The sequence below is a fragment of the Pelophylax lessonae genome (genome assembly GCF_965119305.1).
Source record: "Pelophylax lessonae genome assembly, chromosome: 8".
NCBI lineage: Eukaryota > Metazoa > Chordata > Amphibia > Anura > Ranidae > Pelophylax > Pelophylax lessonae.
The window spans coordinates 175,089,080-175,111,491 of record NC_138775.1 but is presented as its reverse complement, the minus strand read 5'-3'; the positions used below and the strand labels follow the sequence as shown (position 1 = coordinate 175,111,491).

At 45.0% G+C, this 22,412-nt stretch overlaps 1 pseudogene across 1 annotated transcript in view; it reads right to left on the bottom strand.

Annotated features, from left to right (window-relative positions):
- LOC309561866 (RNA-binding region-containing protein 3-like) overlaps positions 1-22,412 on the bottom strand; it is a 111,297-nt pseudogene that overhangs the window by 55,536 nt on the left and 33,349 nt on the right. The window contains exons 6-9 of the transcript XR_014226211.1: positions 19,850-19,918; positions 3,320-3,477; positions 1,536-1,655; positions 1,123-1,232 (exon numbers count right to left, since the gene is read on the bottom strand). The product of XR_014226211.1 is annotated as an RNA-binding region-containing protein 3-like (transcript). The remainder of the gene's footprint in view (positions 1-1,122; positions 1,233-1,535; positions 1,656-3,319; positions 3,478-19,849; positions 19,919-22,412) is intronic.

Below are 22,412 nucleotides of genomic sequence, written 5' to 3'. Positions count from 1 at the left end.
GAGTTATTTTTAGAGTTTAATGACAATAGGGGCATCCATTTACAATAGGAGGCTAGCGAGAAGGAGGTACATTATCTGGATTTGAAAATCAAAGCTGATGGAAATTCTATGCTGACTTCTACATTCTTTAAGGAGACGGATAGAAATGGGTACATGGAGGACTCTAGCTGCCACCATCCGTCTTGGCTCAAGCCAGTTCCTAAAAGTCAGTTCTCCGGTTACGGAAAAACTGTACAAATTATGATGACTTTGTGAATCGGAAGTTTTGAAATCACGCTTTTGTGAAAAAGGTTTTAACCCTCAAGCGTTAGATCGTGCATTGATGGATGCTGGCAGTAGAGATTGTAATGAATTACTGGCCTCTAGGAATCGAGTCATTTGCTGACGAAACGCTATGTTGGGCGGGACTGGAGGGTGTGACGTCATCTCGCCGAGGACGCATCGGCCATTTTGTCGGTGGGAAACCGAACTACACACAGATTACTGACCCTGTTCTGCATTTGTTATGCGAGTAACAGCTTAATAACATTTCTTGACCTTTAATCCTTACATACTACTCTGAGTGTTCTTATATTCTTGGGGTCTCCTGACACCTCTTCCCTGGGGACCGGACTCGGAGTCTGGGGATTTTGTGTGATCTTCCCCTGAGAGCCGGTTTTAACCTGAACCATCCCTGGGTGTGGATTTGAATACGGGATTAGCCTGGGATTTGGATGCTTTGCATTAACATCAGGATGGTAAGAGGCAGTGTGGTTGGAGGTGATCTGGTGGTGGGAGCACCCAATTGCCCTAACAGCTGACCCTGGTGGATAGATGGATTTACTGTTTCATAGGACTGAAATCTACTCACTTTGTTTCTAGCGCAGCACCTTCCTAATGGTGGGATAATATATGGAGTTTGTTATACAGTTGGACTTGTAAATTCACACAAATATAGAATTGTCTGTGTTTTTTTTTTTTATAGGGGTGGGGCGCATGATCACTTTTATTTTTAAAATATTTTACCTCACAGGAGTGAGTGGTGCACTCCTAAATTTCAGCAGCAGCACTTTACTTGATTTGTCACACTGAATACATTGGTGTGCGCAAGGGAATGGGTTTGTTTATTTATATCAAGCTTACCATCAGCAGCAGCAGGTACATCTGCAGGAATGTGGAATTCCATTTTTTTAGGACCTACAATACACGGCTGTTCAAACACCTCAGACGGTAACAGCGGTGCATGTGCATGTCTGAAAAAGACAAAAAATTAGATTAATTGACACAAAAACTTTAACACATTACATAGCTATCTTGTCTAGAATTTCCTTTCTGTGTGGCGACTTCAGCCACGTAATGGGCAATGGCAAAAGTTCAATCAAGCCTAACAGATAAATTCATACTGACTGAAAAATGACATCAATAAAGTGTATTGTTGCTCTGGCTAATTCCCTAACACACAGTTTTGACAGTGTACACGTCTGGTAATTTTATACGTTTATAAATTCCTTCTATCGTCACACTCCTAGTATACAGTACATGCTTCTGGGACTCACTGGGGTGCCGCAGGCATGCCTATAAGGTCCTTAATCTTCATCTTTTTTCGAGGACGAGATTGTTTCTTCTGACTTGGTCTCTTGGGCAGCATATCTGCCAATTCTTTTAGACGAGCAACCCTGAGTATTTCAAAAGAACAAATCAGGCATTATAAACAGGCTGCAAATTTGAAAACTTACCATGCAATTCTAGCCACTCAACCTAGGTTTTTATTTTTTTTTTTCTCATTAATACTACATGACATCAGATTTCCCATCTAAAAAACATTCCCATTAATGAGCAGTGATTACCAACTTTGATTTTTGGCAATCTAAAAAGGCACCTACATATACTCTCACATACTTTGCAAAAGGCTTGATTCGTAATACTTTAACACAAGGATACAAATGTTTATTTAGCCATGGAACTGTCAATTTTAAATCAATGGATTTAGTTAAAAACAACTGTCACTTCCCCCCCCCCCCCCCAAAAGCTAAAGTTCCTGACCCTGATGGTTAAGAGCATATACAAACCCCATGGCTACATCACAGCATCACATTTTTAAGCATTTTTGGAGCAGAACTGCATGTTTTTGCAGCTTTTGTTGGATGTTTATTCAAGCGTTTTTCAACTAAAATGTGTCGGGAACTGCTGTTTGAGTAGAAAAAGCGTGACAAAAACAATTAAAAAAAATGTTAGAAAAAAAGCTTTTTAGGAGTTTTCATTGACGTCTATGGGGATAAAAATGCTCAATTCTGCTTGAAAAGTAGCTCGTACTTTTTTACGGAACAGGCATTTTGGTACAAGCAACAGGACGCTTAGATGCGAACAAGGGTTATTGAAAACAATAGGTTTTTGCTTGTTGAGCTTCGAGCTACAAAACGCTCAAGTGTGAAGATGGCCTAGTGCGATTCCACTTTTGCAGCCAAACTGAGGTAACACCTACTTTACAACTACAGTTTTTAGATGTTCTCATTCACATGGAAAAAAAAATTAATAAGCATGTATATGTGACTGCAAACGTGTAAATACGCTTATGCAAGGAATTTATTTGCTTTCTTTTTGGCAGCGAACATACAATTTAAAATTGTGTAGATCTGTGAGTAGGAATGGTTAGAAAGTTTAACAAAAGACACTGGGCAGGGCTGACTAAGGTTCCTGCATTGGTCTTGATGATGTCAGAGGACCTACAGGGGAAAACAGTCTGCAGGGACCAGTCTGCAGGAGCAGAAACTTTACCTGTTCCTCCCAGACACAAACAGTTAACCCTTGCAGTGCAGATGCAGCAACATTGCAGGGGAGAACTTTTAAGTTTCCCAGAGTGCAGCTTTAAAAAGGAACTCACCAGCCCCAAATGCAGTTAAAGATGAGTAACTACCAACAGCTGTGTATGCTAATATACAGCCAGATTCATTTTACTGAGACTTCAAAAAAGGAAAAAAAAAAAAACAACATTTGTATGAAAAATTACATGACCTGACTTGGCCTGATTACAAATTAAGATACCTGCCCAGCCCAAATTCACCAACAGCTACTCTGGATTAGCAAATTTGACAGGTAGGGAGAGTTTCACGTTTCAATAGAAAAATACAATTGTCAATAAGTTCTGAATATTGCAACTGCAAGAATTTGACAATATTTAGAAAAAGGACATTCCTAACTGACCACTAATGAGGGTCAGAATATTGACAGGGTGTACTGGAAAACTACAATGTTGCTACCATGTCCTACTTAGTATCAAAATGTTATATTCTTTATCGGCTTATAGCTTATGAAATGTTCTTTCATTACACCCAAGACCTACCTATCCTTTTCTTCATCATCTCCACTTTCATACTCTGACTCTTCTCGGCTTGACACATCCATATCATAGTCATCATCCAGCTCTGGTAGTGGAGGGTTCTCTGGAAGGTCAGGTGGGACTGGTGGGTATAGTGACGGTGCAGCAAAATGATCTGCATACTGATACAACAGACGTGAAAAAAACTACCTTATGACAGTTCAAATGCCTATTACACTTACAAGTACTGAGAAACTTTATCTCACACATCACCTGCTGACTCAAACACAAACAAAATAAAAAAATTCAGCAGCTCCCTCTAGAAAAAACAAAACAAAAACACAAACATCTGCAAGTACTTACACAACTCCATGCACTACCAATGTCCTCTGATTAGGAATAACCACTGGTTCTTACAGCAGACCTCCACTTCACTACTATTTAATGTTGTTGAGGTCAGAGCAATAAAGCAGTAAGAGCTGCAGAGGACACAGGAAATGCACTCTTCCAAGGAGCTGGCTTACCAGAATATTTTTTTTTTTTTTTTTTGGGGGGGTGGGGTTGTAGCTCTTGGAGGAGTTAGTAGATTTGACAGGGTCACATTTGGCTCTGACCGGTCTACATGTAAAAAACCCGGAAGTGATGTCATGACATCAGTTCCGGGTACTCTGCGCCAAATTAAAAAAAAAAAAAGACAGCATTCAAAACAGCCAAACTTGGAGTTTTGAATGCTTTTAAGTGCAGAGGAGGGGTTTTGGACCCCCAGATCCCTCCCCAAGAGTACCTGTGAAAAAAAAAAAAAAATGGATTTTTGTAAAATCTTACCGTAAAATCCTTTTGTCTTAGCTCATTGACAGACGTAGTCCTCGGTGATACAGCACCTTCGGGTTATGTTTCCTCCACAGGAGTAGGACTAGACAGGAAATAAAATGCTCTGGCCACACCCTAGGGGCAGTCCCCGAGGGTATATCCTCTCTCTCTCTGCCACAGCAAATCAGTTATGTCACAAAAGCAGTGTTTAGAGAATTTAACCCAACCCAACTCAAAAACAGAGGGGCGGGTACTACGTCTGTCAATGAGCTAAGAGAAAAGGATTTTACTGTAAGATTTTACAAAAATCCATTTTTCTCTATCGCTCATTGACAGACGTAGTCCTCGGTGATACAGCACCTTCGGGACGTCCCAGAGCAGTAGCACAAATGAGGGGTGGGAAAATGGAAATCAAATCCAAATCTAGAAGGCCCAACCGGTGCCAACTAGAAGTTTACAATGCTCATCCTTAATGATGAGACTCAACAAAAAAATTTTCAAACAGAAAAAAACCCTCGAGGTAGACCACCGGTCTCCTCAAATTGCGGCCTGCAAAACCTTGCGGCCAAATGAGGCATCCGCCGATGCCATCACATCAATTTTATAAAATTTTGTAAAGGTATGTACCGACGACCAGGTGGCCGCCTTACATACCTGGACCACTGACGCCTGATGGCGAAAGGCCCAGGAAGTACTGAGTGCTCGAGTGGAGTGCGCCCTAACAGGGAATGGAGGACTCTGACCCTTAATAGAATAAGCCTGTACCACCGTCTGTCTAATCCATTTGGCAATAGTCGCGGCAGATGCAGGCAACCCCTTTCTGGGGCCATCCGTGATCACAAAAAGTGAATCCGTCTTACGGAACGATTCCGTAGCCTTCAGGTATACCCTGATTGCCCGAACCACATCCAAGGAATGCAACGCATGTTCCCGATGATGATTGGGCTGAGGACACAAGGAAGGTAGTACAATATCTTCATTCAGATGAAAATCTGAAACCACCTTAGGAAGAAAGGATGGCTTAGGATGGAGTACTACCTTATCCCTATGAATCACCAAGTATGGGGACTGGCATGATAAAGCAGCCAGTTCTGACACCCTGCGTGCAGAAGTGATAGCCACCAAGAAGGCCACCTTCTGGGATAAAGTAAGCAAGGGAATCTCCCTGATGTTTTCAAAAGGAGGTTTCTGTAGAACCGACAAAACCAAATTAAGATCCCAGGGCAGTAAGGGCGCGCGGACTGGTGGAGCCAGGTGCCGCACCCCCTGGATGAAATTCCGCACCAAGGACTTGGTAGCTAAAGGTTTCTGAAAGAAGATTGCTAATGCTGAAACTTGACCCTTGATGGTGCTCAAGGCTAGCTTCTGCTCAACCCCTTTTTGCAAAAAGGCCAATATTCGAGTCACCGAATAGGTACGTGGAGGAAATCCTAAAGATTCGCACCACGCGATATAAGTCTTCCATGTGTGATAATAGACTCTGCTGGAAGTCGCTTTCCTTGCTTTAATAAGGGTAGGAATGACTGAAGCTGACAACCCTCTGTCCTTCAGTACTTGGGTCTCAATGGCCAGGCCATTAAAACCAGCGACTGTAAGTTCCCACGGAACGTCCGCGACTAGCAAGTCCAAGTCGGCCAGACCGGTTTGACGAGGCCAGCCTAGAATTTCTAGGACCACTGGCACTGACGGGATTTGAACCAGGCGTCCCTAGAGCTATCTGGCCCCGACCATCCGAGAAAGTCTGGTCGTTTTCTGTTCCCACACATTTATCCGACACCTGATTTCTCGGTGATCTCTCCTGGTTGAATCTCAGGGACCGAAGTCACCCGGCTAGAGGCTTCTTGGTCTGTCTGGTCAACCAGATCCGATTCCTGTGGGGAATTGAGACTAATCTTAGGAAAAGGTAAAGAAAAAGATCTGTTCAGGGAACGGTGACTACCGCTCCCTGTAGTACTTAAATGTTGGAAGGGAAGAATCGCACCGGTAGTAGTAGTCGATGCTCGATCTAATGTCCTGAATACTGGTGAAAACGTCCCCCCACCCTGAACCCGGGTGGGGGTGCACCTTCAGGCTGTGTAATCCTTTGCTTCGGGTTTGGCTGAGTCGGTCCTCTGTTTGTCCGACCAGCCTTTCTTGAACCCTCCTGGAGGAGTCTTGCCTTTCCCGCTTGTTCCAGCCGGGCGTGCGAACCCTTTATGGGCGGTAAAGAAAGGTCCTCGCTTGTTGCGAGGTCCCTTAGCTTTAGCAGCCTGTGGCAAGAAAGTGCTCTTGCCCCCAGTGGCATCCTTAATGATTTCATCTAGGGTGGCCCCAAATAGGCGATTCCCCTGAAAAGGGAGATTCGTCAAGGTCTTTTTGGAACCTAGGTCAGCTGACCAGCATTTTAACCACAGCACACGTCTGAGGATTACCGCTGACATAGATGCATGCCCTAATAGGGGGGTAGCATCCAAGGCTGCGTCACAGACAAACTGTAGCCCTTGTATAATCTGTTCCATCAAATCAGATGTTCCCTGGGGAATATCTTTTCCCCTAAGGTCTTGGCGTACCAATCTCGCCCATTCCGTTAGTGTCTGGGAAACTAGACCAATAACAATTACTGGTCTAAATGCTGACCCTATCAGGGAGAAAATAGTGCGGGACTCTGCTTCCATCTTTCGATCCACCGGATCCTTAAAGGACGAAGTGTCCTCCACTGGGATAACCGTGGCTTTATTCAGCCTGGAAATAGGTGGATCCACCACTGGTGGTACCGTCCATTTCTTAATGAGGGTTTCCTCAAACGGATAGCGTCTAGCAATACGCTTGGAAATAGTAAAGGTACGCTTAGAATGCTCCCATTCTCCTTTAATTTTATTACCAAAACACTTGGGTACAGGAAAAACCTTCACCGTTTTGATGGGCTTGTTCGTACCAAAGGGAATCTCTGTTTCAGTTGCCTCTGCCGGTAAAACCTCAAGTCTTAAGGTTTCCCGCACCGCCACAACTAGTGCGTCCACCAATGCTTCTTCCTGAATTATGGCGGAAGAATGAACGTCCTCCTCACTGTCTGAGGGAGCTTTACCTGAGATAACAGCCCTTGCAGAGGGACCTGCAGCTGCAGTGACCGTCTCTGAATCTGAGTCAGAGGTGTCAGATAATATAGGGGTAGGCGGGGGTCGCTTTCTTGACCCCCGTCCCTGACAGGCCGCCTCCACCCGAGCCACCATAGACTCCAAAACTGCTGTAAATGCATCCATACTCTGTGCACCGGCGGGTCCCGTGGCCCCCTCGAGGGAAACAGGTGGGGGTACTTGTGTGGCAGGGTCCATGATTATTCCAGTAACTACCCGAAAAATACAATCCAAACTTAAGTAAAAAACTTTTTTTTTTTTTTTTCAGACCCCCAGCGCCACAAAAGCCCCTCAGTGTTACCTGCTAGGGATCCCTATCGATCGAGAGAGAGAGAGAGATAGACCCCCAGGCTCACCACTTGATGCTCAGAGTTCACTGCAACAGGTTACAGCGCTGTCTTCACAAACAGGAAGTCTTTTGGCTGGCTGCCCGGGAAAAAAGGAGGCGGCTCCGCCCCTCTGCACGCCTTCCGGCGCCTCCCCTAGCTCCACGAGGTGTTTGGGTCACCTCAAACATGGCCGCCCCCATGCTGGAGACACGAGGCTACGCCAAAATGGCGGCCTCGTGCGATCTAGCAAACAATGGCGGCGGTTGTACCGAATAGCGGCGTGACTGCAGAGCATCACAACACCTTCTCTACATGGGGATTTAGCCTGGTCGGCGGTACCGGACCCTGGCGGACCGCATGGCCGTCGGAAGGCCTGCTATTGCTGGAGACTTGACTTGGAAAGCAGTCTATATGTCCGTGGCTTCTGACTGGTAGGATACTTATATTATCACAGTAAGATTCCCATACTGCCACTGATTACAATCTTTTAACATATTTACAATTAGATTGTCAGCTCCCAAACCAAGCCTCCTGGCTTTTTGCACATAAAAATCACACTCAAAGTAGGGGGATCTGTGCCATGTTATAGGATAGAGGGGAACTCATCCTTACCATACAGAGAGGGGCCCGCGTTCACCACAAGACCCGTCAGGGGAAGGGGGGAACATACTACTCACCATACCGGAACCAGGCGGGCACCAACTCCTGACAGTACCCCTCTCCACCGGGGCGGGAGGGCTGTCGACCAATACGGACGCCGTGACTCATGGTCCTTGGCGTTTTAGCGAGACGTTTACCTCGCAGGGTCAGTCCCTCCAGTGGGACTATGTCGCGGCCGACCCAGCGCGGAGCTATGGCCTGCACGCGCTCGTAGGCTGAACTGGGGTGACCACCGGATCTCAATATCCAGCCCGTCGCCCAGTTCAGCTTTCTTGCTTGAAGATCTCACAGGAACACTGGAGAAAAAAAGCTGTCTAAAAAATCTTTTTAAGAAAAAAATCCTGCCAGGACCGAAGATCCCAGCAAGGTATCTAGGTCCTTACTCCTGACTAGACAGAAAAAAACTGATTTGCTGTGGCAGAGAGAGAGAGGATATACCCTCGGGGACTGCCCCTAGGGTGTGGCCAGAGCATTTTATTTCCTGTCTAGTCCTACTCCTGTGGAGGCAACATAACCCGAAGGTGCTGTATCACCGAGGACTACGTCTGTCAATGAGCGATAGAGAAAAACTTTTTATAAAGCCCGAAAATAATCGGCCAATATCGGCCGATACCGATATCCGATGACCAAAATATCGGTATGGGCATTAAAAAAAACGATATTGGTCGATCACTGATACACACACATACATATACACTGCTCAAAAATAACAAACACTTTTTAATCAGAGTCAAAGTCAAGTCAATCCTCAAGCCAATTAAACTCCTGGGATATTGATCTGGTCAGTTAGGTAGCCTAGAGGGTTGTTAATCCGTTTCAGATGCTTTGGTGTTAATGAAATTAACTGGTGCAACTAGATGGGCAAAAATGAGACAACCTCCAAAACAGAAATGGTTTTACAAGTGGTGGCCACTGACAGTTTTTTCCCTACTCATCTTTTCTGACTATAGAATAATAAAATGCCGACACTGGTTCACCTTCAGCCAATAATCACTGCCACATTCCTAATTGAATATAGGAGAAAATGTAAAAGGGTGTTCATCTGTACTAATCCACAGATTAGCCCCTATAAGGGAAAGCATACAGTGATAGAACCGCCAAACATGGGACTTTGGAGGCAGGGATCTATATGGCAAAATATAGATAAATGTAGACAAAGCAGTTAAAAAGGTATAGTTTTATTATCAAAATGATCAATCATTAAAATCAAGGATGCAAATTGGCATCAAAAAAATGTCAACAATGTACAAAAATAATACATAGTAAGTATCTGAACCAAGGGATACAGTAATGGGGTCACCAAGGTCCAAAATCTTTTCTGACTGTTTTTCACTAGTTTTGCATTTGGCTAGGGTCAGTGTCACTACTAGTAGCATGAGACGATACCTGGACCCTATAGAGGTTGCAAAGGCAGTCCAACCCCTCCAGAATGGCACATCAATACGTGCCATTGCCAGGTTTGCTGCATCGCCCAGCACAGTCTTAAGAGCATGGAGGAGATTCCAGGAGACAGGCAGTTACTGTAGGAGAGAGCTGGACAGGGTCGTAGAAGGTCCTAAGCCCATCACAACAGGACCGGTATCTGCTCTTTTGTGCAAGGAGGAACAGGATGAGCACTGCCAGAGACCTACAAAATGACCTCCAGCAGGCCACTAGTGTGAATGTCTACGACTAAACTATCAAAAACAGACTTCCACAGGCCCGAAGCCATCTAGTTGGCCCTGTGCTCACTGCCTGGCACCGTGTAGCTCGATTGGCATTTGCCATTGAACACCAGAATTGGCTGGTCCGCCACTGGCACACCGTGCTTTTCACAGATGAGAGCAGGATCACCCTGAGCACATGTGACAGACGTGAATGGGTCTGGAGAAGCCTTGGAGAAAGTTATGTTGCTTGCAACATCGTTCAGCATGACCGGTTTTGGTGGTTGATCAGTGATGGCCTGGGGAGGCAGACGTACAGACATCCACAAGCTAGAAAATGGCATCCTGACTGCCATTAGGTATCAGAATAAAATCCTTGAACCCATTGTCAGACCCTACGCTGGTGCAGTGGGTCCTGGGTTCCTTCTGGTGCAAGACAATGCTTGGTGAGAGTATGCAGCCAGTTTCTGGAGGATGAAGTAATTGATACCATGCTCGTCTGATCTAAATCCAATAGAACACCTCTGGGACATTATGTTTCAGTCCATCTGACGCCACCAGGTTGCACCTCAGTCTGTTTAGGAGCTCAGTGATGCCCTGGTCCAGATCTGGGACACCATCCGTAGTCTCATTAGGCGCATGCCCCAACGTTGGCAGGCAGGCAGGTGAGTTTAAATTGGCCTGGGGAAGAGGACCAAGATCCGAACTGGATCATGGATCAGAGATCCCTAAACGTGTATGAGAGGTGCCTGAGGAATGTATAAAACCCCAAACAGGACTTTTCCCAGCTCTCTCTGGGACGCTCTGCAAAATATCCCCTCCCGCCTTGTTTCAACCCCAGGGTTGGAACACCTGTGGCCCAACAGGAGTGGATACGGGACAGGGCATCTACATTCCCCATCTCAACACCTGGCCTGTGTTTTACAGTAATCTAGTAGAGCCAAAAACCACTGGTTCACCCATCTATTAGTCGCCTTCTTTTGGGCCATCCATTTTAGAGGAGCATGGTCAGTTATCAAATCAAACTGGTGCCCTAACAGATAGTACCTTAGCGCAGGGCTCGACAATCCCCGGGCGCCAGGTCGCATTTGCGACTAGAATTAGCGACCTGGCGCCTGGGGGTGCCCTGCAGAAGGTGTCCTGTCATTTTTGCCCGGACTTCCGCGCACAGAGTGCACGGACTTCCGGGCCGTCCGAAAATTGAGGCCCCGGCTTTTCAGCCTACGTGAGATGACAGGCTTCCAATGGGGAACTGGCGCCCTCTTGTGGAGGCCGGGGAGTAATGACTGTTGTAATGACTGTTTCCACTGCCTTTTTGTTCTCAATTCATTACCATCTCCCTGTCCAGTTAGTTACCTTTGACAGGGAGTGTGGTTATTATTATTTATTTAATTTTTTAAATGTAAAAAAAAAAAAAAAAAAAATTAATATTTTTTTCTTTTTTTTTTTAATTATTAAAAAAAAAAAAATATATATATATATATATATATAAATATATATATATATATAAAATATATATATATATATTTTATATATATATATATATATATATATATATATATATATATATATATATATATACACACACTTTTTTTTATTTCCTCATCGCCATGCCACAGCCAAAGGCCCCTTTCACACGGGCTGTCTGATCAGGTCCACCTGTCAGTTTTTCAGGCAGACCTGATCGGACCCTTGATTCTCCTCTATGAAGCAGTAATCTGCTGCCATCTGATCCTGTCCACCAAAAGCAGACGGATGGTGGTTCTATTTTCTATCCATCCCGTGGATCGGATCAGATGGCATCGGATGGAAAGAGACAGTCTGTTTTCATCCAATTGTGCTATAGAGGAGAGTGGGGTTCTAGTCGTATTTATGTGTAAATAAAGCTTGGTTGTTAAGTTTAAAAAAAAAAAAAAAAACTGGCTCCTAACTTTTTTAGCTGGCTCCTAGATTTCAGGAAAATTTGTCAAGCCCTGCCTTAGCGCATCCAAGACCGACTTTATAGCTCAAAATTCCTTTTCAATAACTGCATACTTTCTCTCGTGTTCATTAAGCTTTCTGCTCAGGTACAGCACAGGGTGTTCTTCCCCATTGTGTACCTGTGACAATACTGCCCCAATACCTACATCAGACATCTGTCTGAACCAAGAAATCCTTTGAGAAATCAGGGGAGTACAACACTGGCTGTGCACAAACAGCCTTCTTTATGACTTGGAAAGACTCCTCTGCTATTGGGGACCATTTCACCATTACCGATTCTTTCCCTTTCGTAAGGTCAGTCAGTGGGGCAGAAGTTGCAAAATATGGGATAAACCTCCTATAGTACCCTGCAATCCCAAGAAAGGCTTTGACCTGCTTCTTGTTTGCAGGACATGGCCATTCTTGGATGGCTTCTACTTTGTTTAACTGAGGTTTAATGACTCCACGACCAATAGTGTAGCCCAAATACCTGGCTTCCTCTAAACCAATGGCATTTTTTTTAGATTTGCTGTAAAACCTTCCTTAAAGAGGGAATACAGAACAGCTTGGACAGGGAGCAAGTGAGACTTCCAGTCAGTGCTATGTACCACTATATCGTCCAAATAGGCAGCTGCATACTGTCGGTGAGGTCTTAGGGTTTTGTCCATGGCCCTCTGAAATGTCGCAGGGGCATTTTGAAACCCAAAAGGCATTTTTATGTACTGAAACGAACCCTCTGGGGGTCACAAACGCAGTCTTTTCTTGGTGCTACTAGTCAGGGGTATTTGCCAATATCATTTGGTCAAGTCCACAGTAGTTAGGTAGCAGGCTTTGCCAAGTCGGTCTAAGTTTGTCAACCCTGAGCATTGGGTACGTGTCAAACTTTTGTCACTGCATTAAGCTTTCTGAAGTCATTGAACTCCAAGTACTATCCGGTTTTGGGACTAAAATGATGGGGCTGGACCAGTCTCTATTGGATTCCTCAATGACATCTAGCTCCAGCATCCTTTTTACTTAATCAATAGCGTCCTTTCTCCTAGCTTCGGAAATTCTGTACGGTTTGAGCTTGAAACGGACCCCAGGTTCAGTAACAATATATCATGCTAAACCGCTGAAGTCGTACCAGGTAACTCTGAACATTTTTCTCTTTTCCTTATCAGGAACTCTCTAGCTTCTTGTTTTTGAGAATAAGACAGGGGGGTCTGGAATCATGACCTCAGGGACCAGAGGGAACTCAGTACCCCTAGGTGTTTCAGGGACGGACCTCACAGTCAAGGCTAGCCTATCCTTCCAGGGCTTTCACAGATTTATATGGTATATCTGCTCTGGCTTCCTTTTACCTGGTTGATGCACTTTATAATTGACCTCCCCAACTCTTCCACTACTTCGAAGGGACCCTGCCACTTAGCCAGGAACTCTAAACAGTGGGAACTAACACCAGGACCCTGTCACCAGTTGAGAAGACACAGAGTCAGGCTCCCCTGTTGTATATTCTCTATTGGGCTGCTTGGGCCTGCAGTAAGTGTTCCTTTAACATAGGCATGATCGCTGAAATCCTGTCCTGCATTTGAGAGATGTGCTCAATGACAATTTTGGGGGGTGTCTGCTCCCCTCCAAGGTTTCCTTGGCTATGTCTAAGAGTCCCTGAGGGTGTCTCCCATAAAGCAACTCAAAAGGAGAGTATCCCATAGAGGATTGGGGTACTTCCCTGATGGCGATCATCAAGTATGGAATCAAGAAGTCCCAGTTTTTTCTATTCTTCTCCACAACCTTTTTTAACATACTCTGTTTTATTGAAGCGCTCTACCAAGCCATCAGTTTGAGGGTGGTATACAGAGGTTCGCAACGAGGTCACCTTAAATAACTTTCACAACTCTCTAGTTATTTGTGACATAAATGGGGTGCCCTGGTCCGTAAGAACCTCCTTAGGGATCCCAACGCGACTGACCACCATGAACAAGTCTTTAGCAATGTTCTTAGCGGATGCAGTGCGTAAGGGAACTGCCTCGGGGTAACAAGTAGCATAACCCATGATTATAAGAATGTATTGATGACCCCGGCAGACTTGGGAAGTGGACCTATGAGGTCCATGGCAATCCTCTCAAAGGGCACTTCAATAATGGGTAAGGGCACTAAAAGGACTACGGAAGTGGGGTTGTGGGGCTGACATCTGACAAACAGGACAGGATTGACAATAATTGACAATATCTTTCTGTATCCCAGGCCAGTAAAACCTGCATAACACCCTTTCAATGTTTTTTTTCAACCCCTAAATGACCTCCTAGTAAGTGTCCATGAGCCAATTCCAGCCCCACTTGTCTGTAAGGCTTAGGGACCACCAACTGTTCAACAATTTAATCGTTCTGTTTATATACACAATACAATAAATCCTCATTGTTGCTGAAAAAGGGAAAACAGGGCCTGTCCTACATTCTCCCAGGCCCTGGCAAGAGTAGGGTCTTTTCTCTGCTCGCTACCAAAGTTTTCCTTGTGCACATTAAGATCAGCAAACTCCAATGTAGCCTCAGGGTCAGCAGAAGGTTGTCCACCTTCACTGGCTGTGGGGACTTCCTCAGGCTCCTCCAGTTCTCCTGCCATAACTGAGAAAGGAAAACCCGGGGAACATTGAAAAGAATCCATTGAAACCACATTGTCAGTGCTTGCCAGGGGTTCTGGCTTCGCCACGGAGTCAGTTACTGTGACCGAGTCAGGACGATCCCACATTTCTCAAAACTTAGGGAAGTCTCTACCAATGATGGCCTCATGCACTAAGTGGGGCACAAGTCCGAACGGATAGGACCTAAATCAGTTTTAAAGCTAACAGTAGCTATGGGATACTCCGGAGTATCACCGTGTACACAGATCACAGAAACTTTTTTAGCATTTAAATTCACAGTTTCAACTCTGCTTTCAATTTCCGCTTTAACCAAAGTCACCAGACTTCCCGAGTCCAGCAAGGCCGTAATAGGCTATTAACAGTCATTTGGCATATGCGTTTTCCTACACTTGACGCAGTAGCGCATGAAACAGCAGCAAACAGACTGCCTTCTAAGATATGTTACACTGCATGGGTTCATCTGTCAATGGACAGTTTGCTGCAACATGTCTCAGTTCCTGGCAAGGGAAACACCTGATGTTGCCCCAGTTTAGTTTGCCGACAGGCAGTGGCTTCCCTTGTTTGGGACACCAAGCTTCAGCTCTGGCACCAAAATCCTCCCCCCTGTCTCCTTGCCATGCTGACCACCCACTTCCCCTGGAACAGTCTTATCGGCTGCCTGGGGAGGTCGTAGCTTTGGGTGGAAAGTCTGTGCGGCTGTAAGGGTGGTGACCAGGCTCTCTGCAGCATAGTACCTCTCAACGAGCTCCACCAGGTTGTCTGCCGACTTCGGGTCTCCTCGACTCACCCACTTCTGCAGAGCATTTGGTAATGACCTCAGAAACTAATCCATGACCACACGCTCCACTATTTGTGGACCAGACAAGGACTCCGACTGTAGCCATTTTCATGCCAGGTGGATTAGGTCAAACATCTGTGATCTTGGGGGCCTCTCATCTCGGAAGGACCAGCTGTTGACCCGCTGGGCTTGAACGGCCAAGGTGACACCGAGATGCGCCAGGATTTCCTGCTCGACCTTCTCATACTGTCCTGCATCCATGGACTCCAAATTGTAAAAGGCCTTCTGCGATTCCCCACTTAGGCAGAGATCAATCCTGCCCACTGGGTTTTGGGCCAGCCTTCTCTTTCAGCGGTTCTCTCAAAACTTAACCAGAAAGGCCTCTGGGTCATTGTTAGCAGTCATCTTGGACAGGAAGCGACCCACATAGATGGCTGAGGAGCTGTCTCTAACCCCTTCGGTTTTAGCAGCAGACTCTTGCCCAAGTGTCTGCACCACCTCAACCAGCGCCTTTCTGTTTGTTTCTGCAGCACTTGCCAGTTTTTCAAACATTAACTGGGCTTGCTCTTGTACAGCACCAATCAGCACCAATCTGTTGTTGAAGCAAAGAGTTTGCTTGCTGCTGCGCTGCTTTTGCTTGCTGCTGTGCAGTGTTGGATAAAACCAACTGTTTGAGAATTTCCTCCATGTTCAGTCACTCCAGGTACTGGCCCTTTAAGTAGTAACTTACTACCACTGCCCGCAGGCCTCCACCATATGTAAGCTGGGGAACAGGTAGCAGGTGCAAAGCTCCCTGGAAAAAGCAGTCTTTCAGGCACAGATACCAAATCCAGTACGGTAGTGACAAACAGTGCAGTGTTTATTGGTGCTATATCCAAGTGCTGTACAGTGCTTTAAAGAAAAAAGCAGGAGAAATAATAACAAAACAAAAACCTAGCTGTGTCCCGGCACTTATTGTACACAATGCAGGCACTCACTTACAGGCTGAGCAAGCCTACAGCTTGTCAGCTTCCACAGACACAATCTGACAGTTTTAACAACCTTCTGCTCTCATAGACAAACGTTGTCTGATTTCCCAGGCTGAGAGAGCACTGGCTGTCTCAGGGGAGTTTAAATTGGCCTGGGGGAGAGGACCAAGATCTGAACTGGATCATGGATCAGAGATCCCTAAACGTGTATGAAAGGTGCCTGGGGATGTATAAACCCCGAACAGGACTTTTCCCAGCTCTCTCTGGGACGCTCTGCTACTATATATATATATATATATATATATATATATACATACACATATACATATACATATACATACATACATACATACAGATCCTTCTAAAAAAAAATTAGCATATTGTGATAAAGTTCATTATTTTCTGTAATGTACTGATAAACATTAGACTTTCATATATTTTAGATTCATTACACACAGCTGAAGTAGTGCAAGCCTTTTATTGTTTTAATATTGATGATTTTGGCATACAGCTCATGAAAACCCAAAATTCCTATCTCAAAAAATTAGCATATTTCATCCGACCAATAAAAGAAAAGTGTTTTTAATACAAAAAAAGTCAACCTTCAAAAAAAATTATGTTCAGTTATGCACTCAATACTTGGTCGGGAATCCTTTTGCAGAAATGACTGCTTCAATGCGGCGTGGCATGGAGGCAATCAGCCTGTGGCACTGCTGAGGTGTTATGGAGGCCCAGGATGCTTCGATAGCGGCCTTGAGCTCATCCAGAGTGTTGGGTCTTGCGTCTCTCAACTTTCTCTTCACAACATCCCACAGATTCTCTATGGGGTTCAGGTCAGGAGATTTGGCAGGCCAATTGAGCACAGTAATACCATGGTCAGTAAACCATTTACCAGTGGTTTTAGCACTGTGAGCAGGTGCCAGGTCGTGCTGAAAAATGAAATCTTCATCTCCATAAAGCTTTTCAGCAGATGGAAGCATGAAGTGCTCCAAAATCTCCTGATAGCTGGCTGCATTGACCCTGCCCTTGATAAAACACAGTGGACCAACACCAGCAGCTGACATGGCACCCCAGACCATCACTGACTGTGGGTACTTGACACTGGACTTCAGGCATTTTCCTCTCCCCAGTCTTCCTCCAGACTCTGGCACCTTGATTTCCGAATGACATGCAAAATTAGCTTTCATCCGAAAAAAGTACTTTGGACCACTGAGCAACAGTCCAGTGCTGCTTCTCTGTAGCCCAGGTCAGGCGCTTCTGCAGCTGTTTCTGGTTCAAAAGTGGCTTGGCCTGGGGAATGCGGCACCTGTAGCCCATTTCCTGCACATGCCTGTACACGGTGGCTCTAGATGTTTCTACTCCAGACTCAGTCCACTGCTTCCGCAGGTCCCACAAGGTCTGGAATCGCTCCTGCTCCACAATCTTCCTTAGGGTCCGGTCACCTCTTCTCGTTGTGCAGCGTTTTCTGACACACTTTTTCCTTCCCACAGACTTCCCACTGAGGAGCCTTGATACAGCACTCTGGGAACAGCCTATTCGTTCAGAAATTTCTGTGTCTTACCCTCTTGCTTGAGGGTGTCAATGATGGCCTTCTGGACAGCAGTCAGGTCGGCAGTCTTACCCATGATTGCGGTTTTGAGTAATGAACCAGGCTGGGAGTTTTTAAAAGCCTCAGGAATCTTTTGCAGGTGTTTAGAGTTAATTAGTTGATTCAGATGATTAGGTTAATAGTTCGTTTAGAGAACCTTTTCATGATATGGTAATTTTTTGAGATAGGAATTTTGGGTTTTCATGAGCTGTATGCCAAAATCATCAATATTAAAACAATAAAAGGCTTGCACTACTTCAGTTGTGTGTAATGAATCTAAAATATATGAAAGTCTAATGTTTATCAGTACATTACAGAAAATAATGAACTTTATCACAATATGCTAATTTTTTGAGAAGGACCTGTATATATACACACACGGTATATATATATATATATATATATATATATATATATATATATATATATATACACATACATACACATACATACATACATACACATACATACACATACACACGAGAACAACCTACAAGTTCCTAAATTTCAAAGTCACTGCTTAGTCCTATTTGAAAGGATGTAAAACAGGAGTAAGAGAGCAGTTTTGTTAAGCATATTTCATGAGTTACATATATTTTGAAGCACAGAATAAAAAACTTCAATGAGATTTGAAAAAGAACGCTGATGAAAATTAGAGAACACTTTCAGATACCTCCCAGTTATTGGTGTTAATCTTGGGCTAATTTCTTTAATTTTATGACAAACCCTATTTAACTGGCAGCCTAACTTTCCAGTTGTCACTGACTTTGCAAGATGGTGAGTCATTCTAAAGCGACTGAAATCCTCCAGCAACAGGTTGTCCAGATGAAGGCCAAAGGGATGATCCTTTCAACCATAGCAAGAGAAGTTTGTCATTTCAAGTCTGTGATTTCTAGAAGATTACATCTTTACGTCACAAACTCATTCAAGTCTTCCAAGAAGGCTGGTCCTCCACAAAAGACAAATGCAAGAGAGGACAAGATAAATGCAGAGAAACTCAATGGGCAATCGGTTCAACACTGCAGCTGCTTGCCAGTTCATACTGACCAGAGTAAGGATCTGTCTCGTCATACAGTGTCTCGACGTTTACATTTGGACTGAAATCCCACTCTGCAGTGACCAAACCTCATTAGCAGAAAGAATAAAAAAAGCTAGACTAAACTTTGCTGAGGAGCATGCTGTATGGACAGAGAAGAACTGGTCCAAAGTTCACTTTAGTGATGAAAGCAAGTTTAAACTTATTTGGGTCCGATGGGAAACAAGGTTCGTTGTCAAACTGGGGAAAGACTGAACCCAAAGTGTGTAAAGAAGTCCTTGAAAGGTGGACAGGGAGCCCGTCATGGTATGGTGGATGTTTCCTGCAGCAGGATTTTGGTCTCTCATACAGCTACATGGCAGAGTGAATGTAAATTTTAATCAGAACCTTCTTCTCTGCGTTCATCACCCAATCCGGCAGCAATTTCTATACATGACAATACACCCTGTCACACAGCAAAACTGGTAAAGCAGTTCCTTAAAGCTGAAAACATTGAAAATAATTAAATGGCCAGACCAGAGTCCTGATCTAAACCCAACAGAAAATCTCTGGAAAATCCTTGGCAAAGTTATGGCCAAGAAACCCACTACAGTCACTGAACTGTGGAAGGGACTGGAAGAGTGGAATAAAAATCACACCAAAGCAGTGTGATAGACTAGTAATGTCCTGTGGCCGCAGATGTGCTGAAGTCATTCAAAGCAAGAGCCCGTACACTTCCTACAAATTGTTCATTGTTGTAAACTTAGTTGTATTCTTTCTCCATGCTACTGTCATTATGGTTCTCCAATTTTGATCATTGTGTTTTCCACCAAAGTTTTTTTTGTTAAAGTGTCTTGGTTATTGAAAAGCAAGTGTCTTGTTGGTTGGAAAACACGGTTCTATTAGAATGGTATAGCCACAGCAAAAATTCCATCAAAACGTTAAGAAATGAAGATTGCATTAATTCAAAAACAATCAAGTGCACATACATTTTTCCCCAATTTTGATCATATATAATCTTTTTTATTTTAGTTCAAGTGCTGTAAAACATGTATGATACAAATATCTGCTCACCAAAGGAGGCTGTGCAGTGAGATGTCCAAAAGGAGCTGGAAGATTCATTTTGTTCATTAAATGCAACACCTAAAATAAAATGTCTCTCATTAGATATAGCAAGGATACCAACCACTGTATCACTGATTTTAAAAATTGAACTCATTCAGCCAAAACAAAGCAAAAACCCATTATCCAATAAGCCAGTTTTTGACTGACAGTAAAACAGAAGCATATTCCTTAGGATTCTTTCACATGGGATTTCTGTATGTCCATTCTTTATTTATCCGTTGACAGATGAAAAAAGCGACAGCAATGCATTCCTATGGGCAAACAGATAATCATCTGTTTACATCTGCGTTCATTCAAAGTCCAAGTCTCTATTTTTGTTCCGTTTAAAAAACATAAGCGGACCAAAATGGATGTAAAACGGACCAACAGTCCATTTTTGCTTTGGTTGTTAGGAGATGCCACCAACCAGCATCTTAACAGCCAGTGACTTCTCCATGACATCCGGGATGAGTCACTGGTTGCCGGCTCCCAACAACTAATGCAAAAAACAGAATTTTTGTAAAATCTTACCGTAAAATTCCTTTCTCCGAGTCCTCCGAAGTCATCGCCCATTCACACAGTCTTTACTTATGGGGGTATGGACTTCGTCTCCACAGGAGTTTCTAGGCATAAGACTTGTAAAAGAACAATACATCTACATAGTCACACCCATGGGGGCTGTCCTAGTCCAATACCCCCCTGCAATAGCCATCCCAATTCAGTTTGGTCGCAAGCAGTGATAGTGTATAAAAAACCCCAAAAGAGGGGCGGGGCGGCGACTGTCGGAGGACTCAGAGAAAGGAATTTTACGGTAAGATTTTACAAAAATTCAGTTTTCTCTTACGTCCTCCGACAGTCGCCGCCCATTCACACAGTCTTCACTTATGGGGATGTCCCAAAGCAGTGTAGACATGAGGGGTGGGCAACGCAACCGCCAGAAAAGCAATGCAGTACCGACAGAGAAAGGAACCTTACATGCACAGAAAGGTGACCTTCTGGGTAACAAGAAAGGGCTCAACATGAGCAACAACCCAGGAAAACAAATAACCAAGGGGAAAAAACAACCCCGACAGCCAGGGACCCGTACAACCCAGGGTTCCCTATGGCACTGCCGCACAGAGAACTTTGCGGCCAAAGGAGGGCATCAGCTGACGCCAGAACATCAATTTTATAGAATTTGGAAAAGGTGTGCACCGACGACCAAGTCGCAGCCTTGCACACCTGGGCCACCGAGGCCTGATGCCGGAGGGCCCAGGACGTACTCACCGATCTGGTAGAGTGCGCCTTGACTGGGAAGGGAGGAACCCGTTCTTGCAACGAATAAGCCTGTACAATGGTCTGTCTGATCCATTTGCCAATGGTTGCTGCAGACACAGCCATACCCTTCCGAGGTCCCTCAGGAAAGACAAAGAGAATCCAATTTTTGAAAGGATTCAGTCGACGACAGGTAAACCCTGATCGTCCGGACAACATCCAAGGAATGCAAGGCAACCTCCTTTGGATGCTTAGGGTTCGCACAAAGTGAAGGCAAAACATTGTCCTCATTCAGGTGGAATTCCGAAACCACCTTTGGCAAAAAGGACGGATTAGGTCACATTTCCCTGATGTTTTCAAAAGGGGAACGCTGCAACACGGACAGAACCAAGTTCAAGTCCCATGGAGGTAAAGGCTCCCTTCTAGGAGGAGCCAAGTGACGCACACCTTGAATAAAGGTGCGAATCAAGGAATTAAGACGCCACAGGGCGCTGGAAAAGAATAGCCAGTGCAGAGACCTGGCCCTTAATCCTGGCCAACGCAAGACGCTGGTCCACACCAGTCTGAAGGAAAGCCAACACCCTCGCCACCGAATAGGAATGAGGAGAGAAACCCCTGGACTCACACCAGGCAAAATAAGCTTTCCATGTACGGTAATAAATTTTACCAGAAGAGGCTTTTCTAGCCTTGATCAAAGTAGGAATGACCTCTGAGGAGAGATCCCTGTCTCTCAGGACCAGGCTATCAACAGCCAGGCTGTTAAAGCCAGCGACTGTAAAGCAGGATGGAAGATCGGTCCCTGGGACAGCAGATCTCGCATTGGCAGCCGCCACGGAGGCTCTACAGCCAGGTGAACGATGTCCGTGCACCAGGACCGGCGAGGCCAGTCCGGTGCCACCAGAATCACCAGTGATTGTTCCGAGGCCAACCTGCGAAGGAACCTGGACAACAATTGAATCGGAGGAAAGGCATAGATCAGTCGATACTGACGCCAAGGCACCACTACGCATCCAAGGCGTCTGCCAGAGGATCGCGCGTTCTTGCCACGAACCTTTCCACCTTGTGGTTTAGTCGAGACGCGAACAGATCCACATCCGGGGATCCCCACTTCGCACACAGCATCTGAAACACCTCCGGGTGTAGGGACCATTCAAGCTGGTCCAGGGTCTGGCGGCTCAGATAGTCGGCCTGCCAATTCTCCACACCCGGAATGTGAACGGCCGATAACGCCGGGACATGAGTCTCGGCCCAAGACAGAATACTGGTCACTTCCTGGGCC